The sequence below is a fragment of the Rattus norvegicus genome, chromosome 10 (assembly GCF_036323735.1).
Source record: "Rattus norvegicus strain BN/NHsdMcwi chromosome 10, GRCr8, whole genome shotgun sequence".
Lineage (NCBI taxonomy): Eukaryota > Metazoa > Chordata > Mammalia > Rodentia > Muridae > Rattus > Rattus norvegicus.
Window position 1 is genome coordinate 102787418 of NC_086028.1, and position 11850 is coordinate 102799267.

Consider the following 11850-nt stretch of genomic DNA (forward strand, 5'->3'; position numbering starts at 1 on the left):
ACCCCCCTCCCCCATCAAACAGTGAATAAATACAAAGCAGCCCGTGTTTGAAAAGTTTAACTGAGAGATCATGCGTATGTAATTGGTTGTTTCTGTGCCTCATCTGCTTCCGTAGCTGAAGACAGAGAGGTTTTCAGGATGCCTGAGAGGAGCCTTTCTTTGGCCTCTTTGCTGCTGACAGTGCTCAGAACTGGTAAAGTTAGTTTGCATCTGCACCTGAATTCCAGGAAAGGAGCCATGGTTGAGACACAGCCCTTGTATTAGATACCCTGTGGCTGTGATCAAATACTGACAAGCAGCGGCTAAGGACATGGTAAGTCAGAGGCTAAGAGGACTCGTTGTTCTTCCAGAAAACATAAATTTAGTTCCTCATACTCATGCCTCAGGGCTTGCAACCATGGTATAACGCCAGAGGACTTGATGTCAGCCGTGTGCATGCCCACGCACACACATATGCATGCACACGTGTACACACACACACACACACACACACACACACCACACACTTTTTCAATTTTAAAGGAACTTAAAGGAGGAAGGGTTTATCTGGGTTCATGATCTGAGAGTCCAGTCCGCCGTGGCGGGGAAGACAGCGGAAACATGAAGCAGCTGCTCCCAGGGATCCTCTGTGAAGACCCTAAAGCCCGCTCTCTCTCTGCTTTGGTCGTGGGGGTGAGGAAGGTGCTTTCATGTTTAGTCAAACTTCTCTGGAAACCCTCAACTAGAGTTACACCTCCTGGGTGGGCCCACACACTTCCAAATAAGTTGGCCACAAAGACTAGCCCTCCACCCTTCTGAGCTCATAGAGAGACAGTTCCAGTGAAGTCTGATTTGGAAGGAACCCTCCCCTCCCCCCAGATGCCCTTCTGTATTTGTTTGCTTGACTCTCCATGATCCCATTCTTGGTTTCTGATTTGTGGAACTCCATGTCCCACCCATCACTGGGGCAAAGTATTTACTAATGAAACATGTGGGGTTTCTCTCCATCCTATAGGCCCTGAACTTGAATCCAATTTCCAAGAGAGCCAGCAAAAGCCACTCTGAGAAACTCTGACAAGAATGGGACCCTCTGGCTGACCTCTGACCTGCCACCTCCCTCTTCAGGCCTCTCCCACCCTACTCCTTTCTAGCCCTTCTTTCTCTTCTTCGCCAAGAAGATTCTTTCTAGGCTGAGCATAGTGGTGCCTGCCTGTAATCCTCCGCTACAAAGCAAGTTGGAGGCCAGCCTGGGCTACATTCAACTCGTTTTTTTTTTTTTTTTTTTTTTTTTTTTGCTGTTGTTGTTTGTTTGTTTGTTTTTTTAAAAAAGGGGGTGCAGGACAGGGTTGTGAGATGGCTCAGTGTGCCATCACCAAGTAGGAGGAGAGAACCAATTCCTGCAAATTCCCCTCTGCCGTCTGCATGCAAATTCCCCTCTGACGTCTGCATTCGTGAACGGGCTCTCAAATGGACACACACATGCACGTGCGCACACACACACACACACACACACACAAATCTTTTAAAACTTCCTTTCTGTCTAAATCCAGGGGTTTTCATTCTTTGGGGTGGGGTAGGTTGGGATGGGGAGGAGAGGGGAGGGGAGACACACTGGGTGCCGGGGATTGAATCCAGGGCCTTTCACTTCCTATGCAAGCACATTGCATGAACCATGTCCTAAACTTGTTTTCTGACACAGCAGCAAAAAGGCCTATTGTGTGGCAGTCCCCACGTGGGGGTCAGCCAGCCCTCGGCCCTCAGCCTGAGACTGCACGGGCTCTGCAGCAGAGGCAGCAGGGAGAGCTGGAAGGAGGCAGAAGGCAGTGGCAACCAGGAAAAACCAGTGACTTACTCAGTAGGCCTATGCTAAACTATGCGGGGCAAGGGGTGTGGTTCAGTCGGTAGAGTATTTGCCCAGTAGGCACAGAGCCTGGTAAATTGCCAAGCCCTGTAAATAAACAGGCGACACACTCCATTCTGTTACCTCATATTTCCCATCCTCCCTGAGTTTACAAAACCCTTAGATTAATAACCATATCATAAAGGAGGGTAGCTCCTTTGTCGAGGGGGAAACCTTCTATCTACTACATGTAAAAACAGGGTCTCGGGCTGGAGAGATGGCTCAGTGATTAAGAGCCCTGACTGCAGGGTTGGGGGTTTAGCTTTGTGGTAGAGCGCTTGCCTAGCAAGCACAAGGCCCTGGGTTCGATCCCCAGCTCCGAAAAAAAGAACAAAAAAAAAAAAAAAAAAAAAAAAGAGCCCTGACTGCTTTTCCAGAGGTCCTGAGTTCAAATTCCAGCAACCACATGGTGGCTCACAACCATCTGTAATGAGATCTGATGCCCTCTTCTGGTGTGTCTGAAGACAGCTACAGTGTACTTATATATAATAAATACATACATCTTTAAAAAAAAAAATCAGGGGTTGGGGATTTAGCTCAGTGGTAGAGCGCTTGCCTAGGAACCGCAAGGCCCTGGGTTCGGTCCCCAGCTCCGAAAAAAAGAAAAAAACAAAAACAAACAAACAAAAAAAACCCCAGGGTCTCAATATACAGCCCTGTCTGGCCTGGCACTGTTTCTGTAGACCCTGTTGAACTCACAGAGTTCCTCCTGCATCGCAAGTACCAAGATTAAAGGTATGTTCCACCACACCTGGCTTCTTCTCCTGTTTTTCAGAACTGGGAACAGCGGTTCTGACAGAAAGCCTGGGTTATAAGAGGAAAGATGGTTTGTTGAATGACTGTACAAGTGTACAGGAGTTCACAGAACAATACACCTTGAAGTGACCAGAATCTAGGGCTTGCAGACACCCTAGTAAGAGGGGAGTCGCTTTTAGTTGAACGTGCGAGATGTGTTCTTTTTGCAGAGAGTCTCTGTACTGGCTGGTTTTGTGTGTCAATTTGAGACAAGCTGGAGTTATCAGAGAAAGGAGCCTCCCATGAGGAAATGCCTCCATGAGACCCAGCTGTAAGGCATTTTCTCAATTAGCGATCAAAAGGGGAGGACCCAGCCCATTGCGGGTGGTGCCGTCCCTGGGCTGGTGGTCCTGGGTTCTATAAGAGAGCAAGCTGAGCAAGCCAGGGGAAGCAAGCCAGTAAGTAACATCCCTCCATGGCCTCTGCATCAGCTCCTGCTTCCTGACCTGCTTGAGTTCCAGTCCTGACTTCCTTTGGTGATGAACAGCAATGTGGAAGTGTGAGCTGAATAAACCCCTTCCTCCCCAACTTGCTCCTTGGTCATGATGTTTGTGCAGGAATAGAAGTCCTGACTAATGGGGCTGGGGATTTAGCTCAGTGGTAGAGCGCTTACCTAGGAAGCGCAAGGCCCTGGGTTCGGTCCCCAGCTCTGGAAAAAAAAAAAAAAGAAGTCCTGACTAAGACAGTCTTTTTAGATGACTTGTGTGTCTGTAGTGTGTGTGTGTGTGTGTGAGAGAGAGAGAGAGAGAGAGAGCGCTATGAGTCTATTCTCTCCACCTTGGAATTGGACAGTCTAGGGTTGTTGTTGTCTCAGACCCCAAGACAAATAGTGCCTATTTAACAAATCAAATCCGACCCGGCTTCAGGTTCTCCCAGCATCCCTCAGTCAGGGTAAGGCCAGCATACTCACCCTCTACCTGGAACTCTCCAGCCCAGGGGCTGGGCTCCCGTCCCCCCAGATGCTCTTCCCTGTAATCCAGACTTTACCTGCCCTCTCCCTGTCTCCCTGCCTGGCCCAACTCGGTCTGTTCATGTCCACTCTGCTGGACTCTCCCAGATGTCCCTGCCCTGGCTACACTCTCCCTTCTATCTACAATAAACTTTCTTCTCCACTTTGGAACAGTCATTTCCTTGGTTGTTTTGTTTATTGTTTGTTTTTAAATTTCCAGTTGCCAGGCTCGTGGGGTGAGCCTCTCTTCTCACCTAGCATCTCGCCTGTCCCTGTTCAGGTCATTTCTTTCCCAGTAGGGATAAATAACAGGAAATGAGGAGGCTGCATCTCAACTGTGAAACTCCAGAAAGGGCCTTAAGAAAGGTGAGTTCTTCTACAAATAAGGTGGGCAGTGAAGGAAGGTTCAGAGGTTTTTGTTTTGTTTTGGTGCTGGGGATCCAACCCAAGACCTTGTGTATGCTGAATTACACCCCCCGCTCCCCAGCCTTTGAAAAATATATTTATAATTTGGCTGGGAATCAAGAAAATCACCTCCACTTCTGCTCCAAGTAAGGGGAGGTTGCGATTCCCAGCCGAGCCGCCTTGGCTCTGCGGTCCCGCCCATCGCTTCCCTGCTGTGCCCCACCCCCACCCCGTCCACTGGCGAACACTCGGTCCAGCCCCTCCGGGCCCACAGTTTCATTCTGCATACAACAGCAGTTAATGCGCATGTCACCCGAGAAAGTTCGCCGTCACACATGTCCCGAGGCATGTAATTTCCCTCAGAGTCGCTAATGCTGGAGAAAACCAGCCGCGGGTGGAGACGCTAGGGGCTTGAGAGTCAAGGCCAGAGTTTTGTTCACTAACTGCCATATTACCTACTTGGAGGGGACCAAGCTCCAACCTGGTTGGATCACTCAGTCCTGCGGCTTTCCTGAGGCCACCTTTCTTTCGGCTGTTCCTCTTGTGGTGAGGATGCAGGGCCGGGGACACCAGTGGCCCAGCTCTCAAGTGCCCGATTGACTGTAGGTCATGCCTGACTCTCAGGGCTAAAACGAGGAGTCTCGTTTAACTGATTTTATTTGTTTTGTTTTGGGTTTTGAGACAAGGTCTGTCTTCCTAGCTCTGGCTGGCCTGAAAGTTGCTATGTAGACCAGGCTGGCCTCTAATTCGAAGAGTTTCTGCACCTCTGCCTCCAGTGCTGGGATAAAAGAGACACACAGCCACACCAGCGTATTTGCACGACTTTAAAGGAAGGAAAAATGTACAAATACAGATAACACATACATACCCCCCACACACACACACACAGTTTCTTCTTTAGATTTCCACTCTGATTTTTGCTCAGTTAACAGAGTCCAGAAAGGGGGAAAAAAATGGAAAAAAAAATAAAAACAATCCCAAAGTGGAGAGATACTGAAGTCCATCTGTAGACCACATCAGAACAGAGAGAGAGAAGGAAGAGAAAGTCAAGACTTGTGAGAAGGTCACGACCTTTTTCCCACTGAGAAGGGTGGCTGTCTCACAGTCTTTGGGGCTTCACCGGCTGGGCGGGGCTAGGCCGTCTTGCTGACACAGCTCTTTCTCAGGGGAGTTCTTCAGAGCTAATGGAGCAGCGCCAACACCAGCCGCTGCACCTGCAAGGGCCTTTGAACAGGGGACTTCATCTGCTGGCCACATCATGATTTCTGAATGCAACTATGTGGGCTTGACATTTGCGTTGTGGCTTATAGCTGCCTCAGTTCTGTCACACCTCAGATGCACACCCCCATCCACAGCGCCCTGGGGCCCCATTCTACAGTCATTCTGCCCAGCCAGTAACAACTAAATATGTTCTCTCTCTCTCTCTCTCTCTCTCTCTCTCTCTCTCTCTCTCTCTGTGTGTGTGTGTGTGTGTGTGTGTATGTGTCTTTTTATCTCTATCTCTGTGTCTCCCTGTAGCTCTGTCTCTGTATCTGTCTTTATCTCTCCCTCTCTCTGTGTGTCTCTGTCTCTGTTTCTGTCTCCAGAGTCTAGCTAGGATAGTCCAGGCTTGCCTCCAACGTTTCATCCTCCTGCCTCAGCCTCCTAGTGTTGAAATTACAGGTGTGTCCCATCACACCCTAACTAAATCCATTCAGTGAAAATTTCTGTGGTACTCTGAAGTCACAGTGCTGTGAGCTCTTCCACTGTCCTCAGCCAGTGTCTAGTGACCGTGTTAAAGAAGGTCACCACAACACAAGCCGGGCACATGGGAGACCCTCTAGGCTGGTGGGAGGTACCCTGACCCCACATGCTCCCAAGTCCTTCCCTCTGGTGGATAAAATAAAGCACAGATACATGACATTTCATAGTGTTGTGTTTTATAAAAAGGTAGGGAAGGGGGTTGGGGATTTAGCTCAGTGGTAGAGTGCTTGCCTAGCAAGTGCAAGGCCCTGGGTTCAATCCCCAGCTCCGAAAAAAAAGAAAAAAAAAAAGGAAAGGAGGGAAGGAATCTGTTTGGTGGAAGTGCAGTCAGGCGTGAGGGGAGAGGGCGCCTCTGCCGGCCCATGATGAAGCATCCCCTCCCACTGAGGGACCAGTCACAGGACAGTATGGGATAGATTAGAGTTATTCAGGGCATGGGGAGGAGAGTTGAGGGAAAAGTAGAGCCAGAGAAAGGCAGAGAGAGAGAGAGAGAGAGAGAAGGGGAGTAGAAGCCAGTCATGAGCACGTGGAGAGAGGAAGGGGAGGGGAATAGGAAGAGAGAGGGTAAGGAGTGGGAGCTAGAGAACAAGAGAGAGAAAGGGGGGAACAGTTTTATAGTGAGTCAGGCACACCTGGCTGTTGCCAGGTAACTGTGGGGCGGAGTTAAGAAATGCCAACACAGAGCCCTCAGGATTGCCTCTTAGTTCTGTTCAAATGGTCGTTAGCCTGATGTGGTGGCTCACACCTTAATCCCAGGAGGCTGGGGCAGGAGGGTCACAGGTTTGAGGCTAACCTGGACTAATGTGGTGGCTCACACCTTAATCCCAGGAGGCTGGGGCAGGAGGGTCACAGGTTTGAGGCTAACCTGGACTACGTAGAAAGACCCCATTATAAACGTTATTTATGGGCTGGAGAGATGGCTTAGTGGTTAAGAGCACTGGCTGCTCTTCCAGAAGCCCTGAGTTCAATTCCTGGCACCTACATGGTGGCTCACAACTATCTGTAGTGGGATCTGATGCCCTCTTCTGGTGTGTCTGAGGACAGCTACAGTGTACTCATATAGGTAAAAGAATAAAAAAATTTTTTTAAAAATCACTATTTATTACTGTTGTTTATATGCTCGGTGCGTGTGGGTGCAGGGGCCAAAACACACATGGGGTTGAAGGAGCACCCTGTGGAGTGCTGTCTCCTTCTGCCTTTATATGGTGTTCCCATGATCAAAGCCAGGTTGCCAATGTGATAAGAGCCTGGACCCACATAGCCATCTTGCCGGCTCCCTCTGGAGAACTGAGAGGCATCTGGGATTGGCTGGGGAAGCCAAGCACACTCTCTAAAATGCTCATCACTCTCCTGGGAAAGATCTTCCTTTTATTTTAAAGACAGAGTCAGTTCAGGCCTTTAATCCTAGCACTGGGGAAGCAGAGGCAGGAGGATGACTGGGTTCTAGGAGGGCCTGTTAAACCAAGCAAATTCCAGGGCTGTTCCACAGAGAAACCCTGTCTCAAAAACAAAACAAAGCAAAAACAGACAGACAGACAGGCAGGCAGGCAGGCAGAAAAAAAGAAAAAGAAAATACAGGGTCTATGTAGCTCTGGCTAGCCCTGAACCTGCTATGTACTTGAGGATGACCTTGAATTCTGACCTTCCTACTTCTACCTCCCTGGTTCTGGGACTGTAGTTGTCCTCCACCTTGTTTGGCAGGAAAGATAACTTAAAGGCCACTGGCTCTGGTTCCAGCACTTATCTAATATTGGAATCTGTCCGACGAGCTTCCACAGAACACATCCTCCTTCCTTCCCCTTCGAGCGTGACTCGGAGATTGACCAGATCTTTGGGATCCTTTGTACCCTGGGGACCCCAATGAAGCGAGGCACTGCCCCGCTGCCTGACTGTGGGAGCAGCTCCCATAAGTGGCATGGGAAGGGGCTGGAGTTCTCACCCAGTTCAGAGCCAGAGGGCAGAGTGCCCTGTCTCATAACAAAACAAGACAAGCTAATATCCTGACAGGGCTCTTTTGGGGAAGTGATGTCACCACGCCTCAGGATGTATAAACTAAGGAACATTTTCCTTGGAATAAACTGTGTCCCCAGGGCTTCTTAATGAGCCCTTTCTGTGGGAACAGCACAATGGTTGGACCCAACTGCCTGTTTTCACTCTGTTATGTTATCCAAAACAGAGGCATATCTTGTTTACTTGGTTTTCATTGAGGGACATTCTTTGTCCTCCAAGGAGTACATAAGAGCTCCTATCTTAGAACGTGTGAAGCCCTGAAAGGTGGCTTTTCCACGGAAGCCTTTAGACTGAACCACTGAGCTCCACTCTGGAGAGGAAATAGACCTTGGCTGCCGGGTCTCAGAGCCTTCAAGTACCCTTATACTTGGGACTGAGATGGAGCCATTTCTGAACGCCGAGGCCCCCCCCGCGCCCCCCCCCCCCGCAAGAGTGTTGGCACTTCAGCGATGACTGTTGGAAGCAGCTGTGCACTGGACACTGCCTTGGGTTGGTAATGGCACTCAAGAGCCAGCCAGCAGGCTGTGGATGGATTTTCCCCCCTTGGCAGACCCACTGCTATAGATTAAGGAAGCCTGATGCATCTTGGATATTTAATTCTCCAAATAGCCCCAAACTGGAAGCCACCAAAGATAATCAATTAAAGAAATTTGGGATGATGCTTACTCGATTTTGATGAGTAAGAGGCAAAACTGGTTTCAAGACCCCATATGATTTATGGGACAACAGACTATGTTGTTTGGTTTTCTGTCAGCTTGACACAAACTAGAGTCATTGGGGAGAGAGAACCTTAACTGAAAGGATATTTCCCTCTTTTAATGATTGACATGGGATGGCCCAGACCAGTGGGCAGTGACACCCTTGGGCTGGTGGTTCTGGGTTCTATAAGCAGGCTGAGCGAGCCACGGGGAGCAAGACAGTAAGCAGCATCCCTCCATGACCTCTGCATCAGCTCCTGCCTCAGTGATGGAGAGTGCTTGGGACCGGGACCTGTAAGACAAGGAAACACCTTCCTCCCCAAGTTGCTTTTGGTCATGGTCTTTATCCCAGGGGTTAAAGATCTAACTAGGATGCAGAATCAGACCAAAGTGACCCATACTGATAGAGGCCAGAAAGACAAGGATTCGGGGAAAGGCTCTCGGCCAGAAGGAAGCGTCTGGGACCCGCACAGTACATGGTCACACAGAGCAGTCCAATGGGTATGTAGGTATAGAGACACACGTGCAATCTGTGCACTTTGCTTAACTTCTAGAGGAAGAAACACATGGTGCACGTATGATGATGTGTGTTGTTGATCCCATCTGTAAAGAACAACAAATCAAGGCACGGAAAGCAGACATGGCACTCTGGCTTGCCTGGCATAGGTAAAGCCCTGGGTTCAATCCCCATCACCATGGAAACAAGACATGTGACCACAGGCATGTCACCCCAGCACTTGGGAGATAAGACAGGAGGATCTGGTGTTCAAGGTCAACCTCCGCTGCTTAGTAAATTCAAGGCCAGCCTGGGCTACCAGAAATCCTGAATTAAAAACAGAAAGAAAGGAGAGGAGGGGGGAGGAGAGAGAGAGAGAGAGAGAAAGAGAGAGAGAGAGAGAGAGAGAGCGCTTCCTAGGCCCTCGATCACTTCCTGTGTCCCCACTGTAAGAACTTACCACACGTTGACTGGTAAACACCACATGTGCATATTTTAGAGTTTTGGAGGTGGGAAATCCAACTTGGGTTTCAGCGAGCCATGAAGGTAGGACTGCCGGACTGGCTGATCTCACAATTTTACATAAAAACCTTAATTCCCTATTTTTTTTAATTTTATTTACTTATTTATAAGTACACTGTTACAGTCTTCAGACACACCAGAAGAGGGAACCAGATCCCATTACAGATGGTTGTGAGCCACCATGTGGTTGCTGGGAATTGAACTCAGGACCTCTGGAGGAGCAGTCAGTGCTCTTAGCCGCTGAGCCATCTCTCCAGCCCAATTCCCTACTTTCTACCTACGTCTCTACTGGGAGCACAAACCCTTCTCCCACTCACGGGTCTCAGAACATCCCAGTACTTCTTCTTGGTATCCCTCAGTACTCCTCAGTACTCAATATCCTCAGGGCCCCTAAGGTCGCTGAGACAGAAGCTGGCTGTTAGGAACAGCTGCGGATCCGAAGGGCAAAAGGCAGGCAGGTGGGAAGGAGGATGGCGAGGTCAGTCTGCCGCCCCACTTGAGTGGAGGTCTATCTACGACACAAATCACGTGTGCACCCGGTTATCACGAGACCATGGCTCGTTTTGATGCTGCTTTTCAAGGGCCCACAAGGGTAGAGTGGCCGGACCCTGTTCCTTGCTACCCTTTCCCTCATGGTTCCCGGATGTAGACCTTTGCTTTGCTTTGTCTTCGTTCATTGCAATTGTGCCGTCCAGAAACGGCCACTATTCCTGCTCCTTCAGCGACCAACAGCCCACCTTGCACATGGGGAGCCCAGGCTTTGAAAACCCCACCAGTGGGTAGGCCTGGAATTTTAAGTTCTAGATAGAGCCTTGGCAGCTGTGCTGGGGCAAGGGCATTTCTGTCGATGACTGGATTTGGTATAGGCCCTTGAGGGGCCAGCCCTTTGTTTCCAGTTATGTGAGGGTAAAGGAGACAATCTGACTTTCCATCCCTGGGAGTGGGGGGAGTGGGGGAGGCTCCTTCCTGCCTGGCGATGCCCACCTCCTGAAAAGGGATATTCTCAGCTCAAGAGTCCCTGGGTGTCACTGAAACCACAGCTGCCTGTTCTCTGGCTCAAAACACAGGAAAGAAATTGTTTCCTAAATGGAAAGGCACGAAACCAGCCATGGGAGAGAGGTCGTGGGAGACGCTTCCTAAGTACCTCAGAGTCCTTGGCAGTACGAAGCAAGAACATTCGTGTTTAAATATGCCTTGTCAAGGCTTATTTGGTAGTTAGATCGTCGTGTGGTAACAAAGATGAAAGGAATGAAGGCATTCGACAGCCTACAAAAATAAAAAAAAAAAAAAGATCACACCAGGACTAAGGTTGGGGGTGGGGGTGTATCGATAAAGTACTTACCTGGGTTTCATTGCCAAAAGACAAAAGGAAATCACATCCCTCGAAGCCCGGGGGTGGTGGGCTCTACTTGTTCAGATAGATCAGTTTGCCAGAGGATCAACTACCTAGGGTGAGCATTCTGAAAGCGGTCAGAGCAGCCCGAGGCAAGCCCACAGCCAGCCTCAGAGGGAGGAGGAACTATCCTATCCTCCCTGCAATGCAGATGGTGGGAAGGGAAAGGGAGAGGGCCAGGCACCAGGACTCTGAGCTGGCAGCAGCCTGGGCTCTGTAGGGTGGTGTATTTCTGAGAGCTCAGATTTCTACCATTCCTTCTGTGTAAGAACTGATGCAGACAAGCCTGCTAGAAACCGGGGGGGGGGGGGGGGGGTCAATCTAAGATTTGAAGGGCTGTCTGTCTCTCCTCTCCTTTCTTTCTGTCCCCCTCCCTCTCCCCCTCTTCCTTCCCCCCTCTCATCTTTGTCTCTCTCCCTTCTCCAGGTTCCACCTTTGGGTCACTAGGCATACACCCAGGACCAAACCAGTGCTCTACCCAGCCCAGTGAGGGGATATTTGCTCTCGTTTACTTATTTTTGTCAGTAACAGGATGTTTCAACAGTCTTGGAACTTCACAGGCTGTGCCTGCAGCCTCCTCCCATCCCTTCTAGGACCTATCTTGTAGGGTATTTAATGGGTCTCCCACCCCGTCTCACAGACTGCTTCGGGTGTGAGTGGGGACTGGACTATGAGTCATGACAGTCTATCCCTCCCCATCTCCTCGTCCCTCTCCCCCCACTTCGGATTGCTAGGCTTTGACCCAGGACCAGGCCAATGCCCTATCTCAGCCCCACCCCCACCTCAGTGACGGGATTATTTGCTTGTTTATTTCTCTAATCCACTTGGAGGGTGTATGTGTGAGCGTGTGGGTGTGTGTGTAGGTGTATATGTGCATGTGTATAAGTATGTGGGTAAGTGTGTGTGCATGTATGTAAGTATGTGTAGAAGGGCGTACATATGTGTGTAAGTGTGTCTAAG